Source organism: Salvelinus namaycush, unplaced genomic scaffold (assembly GCF_016432855.1).
Source record: "Salvelinus namaycush isolate Seneca unplaced genomic scaffold, SaNama_1.0 Scaffold927, whole genome shotgun sequence".
NCBI lineage: Eukaryota > Metazoa > Chordata > Actinopteri > Salmoniformes > Salmonidae > Salvelinus > Salvelinus namaycush.
In genome coordinates this window covers 56,703-62,875 of record NW_024061672.1, presented here as the reverse complement: position 1 = coordinate 62,875, position 6,173 = coordinate 56,703, and the positions used below count along the sequence as shown (strand labels likewise).

At 43.1% G+C, this 6,173-nt stretch overlaps 1 pseudogene; it reads right to left on the bottom strand.

Annotated features, from left to right (window-relative positions):
- Positions 1 to 916: 916 nt before the first annotated feature.
- Positions 917 to 2,522, bottom strand: LOC120043455 (annotated as a pseudogene).
- Between the last annotated feature and the right edge of the window lie 3,651 nt (positions 2,523 to 6,173).

Sequence of the window (6,173 nt, the reverse complement as noted above, 5' to 3'; positions counted from 1 at the left end):
CGTCGTGCTAATCATATTAGCGCACGTTAGCTCAACCGTCCCGCGGGGGTGGGGTGGGGGGGGGACACCGTTCCTCGTAGAGGTTAACAAGAAGCACATCTCAATAGGTGGTCTAGGTGCCTCATGACATGGCACGGTGGGGGGGGTGACTTACCTCTTGTGTTCTCTCTTGTTCCTCAAGCAAGATGGAGGCTGATGACATCACAAATCCCATCAGAACAACTCTTGGAGGTGTGTCTAAAAGAAAACACTCGCTCAAAATTAACTTTGTTTGTTTGTTGGTGGTGGTATAGGGAGATAAATAGACAGAGGTGGTAGTCAGCATGTCTGCAGAACGTGTTGGCTTGTTAGTCTTCAATGCACAGCATTTTAAAACATTTTGAGGTGATGATGTCAAACCTGTATTTTTGGGGACGTGTGACTCCACTTTGAGGTGATGATTTTGGCAGACCAGACCAGTTACATCTACAGTATAAATCTTAACAAGAAAATACAGTGGGGTTTGATTTTTATTTCTGCTTTGTTGTCAGATTCCCAGAGCAGATATTTATTTTCTCCTCTGTCAGCCTCCTTGATTCTCTTCCTAAAATAATGATTATCTTTCATGTCATTGTAGTTGTGAATATTCCTGGTGTCTTGTTGTGTTTAGTTGAGAGAAATGATGTCATTGTAGTTGTGACAGAAGTGATGTAACTCTAGTTCTGATTGGAGGAAGAATGTCTTGGATCAGGACAGACATGGAGGGCTTGTGCCAAGTCTGTTAACTCTCTCTCTCTCTCTCTCAAACACACACACACACACACACACACACACACACACACACACACACACACACACACACACACACACACACACACACACACACACACACACACACACACACACACACACACACACACACACACACACACACACACACACACACACACAGTACAAAACACTAGAATTACACAATAGCATCTGCTTTCAATCTTGTTTATTTTAGATAATTAACTAAGTCATATGATTAAAATAATTTGATAACTACACAACTACAGCAGTGATATTTTTTAAAGTTACAACTAAACAATGATTTTAAATCAATAAGATAACAATATATGTGTCAGACTTGACTTCCTTCATCTGGTCTTTTCCAGACTTTTCTCCTGTGACTTGATGTCTTCCTCTCAGCAGCCGTAGAGTCTGTTGATCCTCAGGATGTCAGTGGTGGACAACCCCTGTCTCTGGCCGATGGGCACGTTGGGGTTGGGGATGGGGGTGATGGTGTCCCTCCCGTTGATAGAGAAGGCTGTATTTCCATAGTGCATGACAGAGCTGTAGTCGTAGGCAGTGTTCAGGTTGTTGGTGTTTGATCTGTCGAAGTTGTAGGCATTGTTAGAGTCGATGTTACTCCAGTTGATGGTGACATACTGGTCACGGTCGCTCCTGGTTTGTTCGTGCTGGAAGCCCAGAGCGTGGAGAGTCTCGTGCTGAATGACCCCGAAGTAAACGCAGCCGTCCATTTGGAGAGAGACCGTCTGTTGGCCTCCCACTCTCCAAGAGAGGACCAGCACCCGTCTCTGGGCTCATAGCTGATGAAGTCAACCTGATTCTGACGAGGCACGAAGCGAATGCAGGTCTTGGAAGGGAAGGCCCGGAGGGCATTCTCAATGCCCTGCTTGTTAGAGGAACTGAAGCTACTGCTCACTGTGTAGGGCACTTCAACCAATCCGTTGGTGCCTTTTTTCCAGAAGCACCCTGCACTGTAAAATAACATTCAGCTGGTTAGTCAATTATATCTGAAAGTACAATTAGTTTGACATAAAAAATACATTTGTTATCTTTACTTCAATATAATTAGTCCTTTACTCAACTTCACTTGTTTAACCAACCTGAAATTAAATTATGTATATATATCAACATAAGATGCATGTTAAAACAACTCCAAAGGGAACTGTGTTTAATTTCCCCTCAATTTACTAATTTTAAGTTCCAGCAAAAACTTGACACCTGTCTCTGTTTTTAGAGGATTGTGGGTAATTCCACATTCTTTGACTTTATACTACTTCTACACAATGTTGTATACATATTTTGAAGGCAGAAAATTATATTTCTGTATTAGTATTTAGGTAACTTTCTGAAACATTAAAAGTGAAGTATATTGTACATAAAAATACCTCATCTTGGAAATACTCATAAAGCTGATGCAAATAGTTGTAAAAGTAGAACTGATACAATATTGTTGTTAGTGTGTGTTGGTTGTACCTAAAGCAAACCATGGCATTTCTGGTTGTTGGCGCCACCATGTCTCCCTCCAACAGAAACTGACTGGAGCCGTTATTGGTGGTCAGAATTCTCTCAGTGATGTCTACATCCTCAGGGTCGTCTGTTAGGATCTCTGGTCCACTTCCGTCCTCCATGAGAGGGTTGGCCTGAGAGAGGCCCAGCAGCAGCAGCAGCAGCAGGGTCAGAGAGGGGCTTTGCTCCATCTTCAGTGTGTGGAGAGGAGAGACTCTGGATGGCTCCTTGGATCTGACAGTGGAGAGACTCTGGATGGCTTCTTGGTCCTGGTGATGCTTTGGAGAGTCTTGATGTGTGATTCTGTCTGGTCAGTCCTGGGCTTTTTATACAGTCCTCTACAGGTGTGTCTGCTGGAGGATTATGGGTTGGGGTCCATGTTGTTAGTCCTAAATAAACATCTGAAGGGAGGGCTCCACCACCACACCTACAGTTTCAACACGGTTTTAATCGATACGGGTCCATTTACACCTGGCCATGCCTACTCAACAAATACATCACAGAAACAAACGCACTTACTGTAATGACTCTACTGCAATGATGTGCTGAGGAACGTGTCAGATTGAGCAGGCCACTGGTTAAATATTGTCACGTTGCCATTTCCTGTTTGGAAAATACTATAGAACAGGTAAACAAGTTGTAAACAAGTTGTTCAGACAAACTCAACATTTTAATATTTGTCTGGAAATATTAATCAAATGTATTGGAAGAATGATGTTTGTTATAGATTGTGGTAGTTGTGCCTGTATAGCTTAGGCCAGCATTAGTGGAAAACTGCAAAATAACAAACACCTCCAAAGTCATCATTGGCCTCGTGGTGAAATCCCTGAGCGGTTTCCTTCCTCTCTGGCAACTGAGTTAAGAAGGACGTCTGTATCTTTGTAGTGACTGAGTGTATTGGTACACCATCCAAAGTGTAATTAATAACTTCACCATGATCAAAGGGATATTCAATGTCTGTTTTTTTTATTTTTATCTATCTACCAATAGATGAAATCAAATTTTATTGGTCACAAACACGCGTTTAGCAGATGTCGTTGTGGGTTTAGTGAAATGCTTGTGCTTCTACCTCTGACGAGTGCATTAATATCCACCAAGATATCTAACAATTACACAACATATACACCAATACACACATCTAGTAAAGGAATGGAATCAAGAATATCAGCTCGGTCCCAGCTTTGATGCACCTGTACTGACCTCGCCTTCTGGATGATAGCGGAGTGAACAGATAGTGGCTCGGGTGATTGTTGTCCTGGAGGGCAGGTAATTTGCACCCGGTGATGCTTTAGGCAGACCGCACCACCCTCTGGAGAGCCCTGCGGGTGCAGATGGTGAAGTAGCCGTACCAGGCGGTGATGCAGCCCGACAAGATGCTCTCGATTGTGCATCTGTAAAAGTTTGTGAGGGTTTTAGGTGACAAGTCAAATTTCTTCAGCCTCCTGAGGTTGAAGAGGTGCTGTTACGCCTTCCTCACCACACAATCTGTGGGAGTGAACCATTTCAGTTTGTCAGTGGTGTGTACGCCAAGGAAGCTTTCCACTTTCTCCACTGCGGTCCCGTCTATGTGGATAGGGGGGTGCTCCATCTGCTGTTTCCTGAAGTCCATTATCATCTCTTTTGTTTTGTTGACTTTGAATGAGAATGATTTTGAATGATTTTCCTGGCACCACGCTCCCAGAGCCCTCTCCTCCTCCCTGTCACGACTTCTGCCGAAGTCGGTTCCTCTCCTTGTTCGGGCGGCGTTCGGCGGTCGACGTCACCGGTCTTCTAGCCATCGCCGATCCACCTTTCATTTTCCATTTGTTTTGTCTTGTTTTCCCGCACACCTGGTTTACATTCCCTCATTACTTGACGTGCATATAACCCTCTGTTCCCCCCATGTCTGTGTGTGGAATTGTTTATTGTAAAGTGTATGTGCGCTTCAGACTGGTTTGCTACGGGTTATTTCAAACTGTATTTTGTTGTTCGGGGTGCAGTTTGTGTTGCCTCATTAAACTGCTCCGGTTGTTACCCAGTTCTGCTCTCCTGCGCCTGACTTCCCTGCAGTCAGTGACGCACCTCTTACACTCCCTGTAGGATGTCTCATCATTGTTGGTTATCAAGCCTACTACTGTTGTGTCATCTGCAAACTTGATGATTGAGTTGGAGGTCATGGGTGAGCAGGGAGTACAGGAGGGGACTGAGCACGCAGCCTTGTGGGGCCCCAGTGTTGACGATCAGTGAAGTGAAGGTGTTGTTTCCTACCTTCACCACCAGGGGACGGCCCGTCAGGAAGTCCAGGACCCAGTTGCACAGGGCGGGGTTCCCAGGTCCCAGGGCCTCAATTTTAATGATGAGCTTGGAGGGTACTATGGTGTTGAATACTGAGCTATAGTCAATGACCAGCATTCTTACATATGTATTCCTCTTGTCTAGATGGGATAGGGCAGTGTGCAGTGTGATGGCGATTGCATCGTCTGTGGATCTATTGGGGCGGTAAGCAAATTGAAGTGGGTCTAGGGTGTCAGGTAGGGTGGAGGTGATTTGATCCTTGACTAGTCTCCCGAAGCACTTCATGATGATAGAAGTGAGTGCTACGGGGCGATAGTCATTTAGTTCAGTTACCTTTGCTTTCTTAGGTACAGGAACAATGGTGGCCATCTTGAAGCATGTGGGGACAGCAGACTGGGATGGGGAGAGATTGAATATGTCTGTAAATACACCAGCCAGCTGGTCTGCGCATGCTCTGATGACGTGGCTAGGGATGCCGTCTGAGCCGGCAGCCTTGCGAGGGTTAACAGGTGCAGAAAGCTCATTGATGGCTACAACAACTGTTTGTCAGCCATTTTCTTGGCCAAAGGCTTCACAACCAAGTATTGGTTCCTCATTTTCTCCAGGCCATTTGTCTGTATTTTCTGAATTAAGTTGTTTCAAAAAACGAAAATTTGTTCTGCATTGTTTGAAAATCTAATAACAATGTGTGGAGACCAAAAGTTATTTTCAATTTCAACTTATGTAACGGCTTTCGTTGGTGGAAGGAGAGGAGGACCAAAATGCAGCATGGTACGTATCCATAATATAGTTTAATCGAGAATGAATACAAAATACAAAAAGAACAAGAGAATAAATGAAAACTGACACAGTCCCCCGTATGGTGCAAACACTGAAACGGAAAATAACTACCCACAACCCATAGTGGGAAAACAGGCTACCTAAGTATGATTCTCAATCAGAGACAACGATCAACACCTGCCTCTGATTGAGAACCATACTAGGCCAAACACAGAAATATAACACACAGAACAAAACATAGAAAAACAACAGAGTGCCCACCGCTACTCAAGTCCTGACCGAACTAAAAATAAAGACATAAAAAAGGAACTAAGGTCAGAACGTGACAACTTATTTGAGAAGAAATAGGGAATTATTAAAGAAAAGTGCAACTGTCGTTCTTAACAAATCCAGTTTCTTCTATTCCACAAGAGATATAATGATGTGTTTTGAATGACACTATGAATGAGTCTTTTCCAGGAAGTAAACACAGTCCCACTATTAGGATAGCTGTGAAGCTGCGTTTTGACTAGAGGTCGACAGACTATGATTTTTCAACGCCGATACCGATTATTGTATGTCCAAAAAAAGCCGATACCGATTAATCGGCCGATTTTTATTTGTATTTATTTATTTATTTGTAATAATGACAATTACAATAATACTGAATGAACACTTTTATTTTAACTTAATATAATACATCAATAAAATCTATTTAGCCTCAAATAAATAATGAAACATGTTCAATTTGGTTTAAATAATGCAAAAACAAAGTGTTGGAGAAGAAAGGAAAAGTGCAATATGTGCCATGTAAGAAAGCTAACGTTTAAGTTCCTTGCTCAGAACATGAGAACATATGAAAG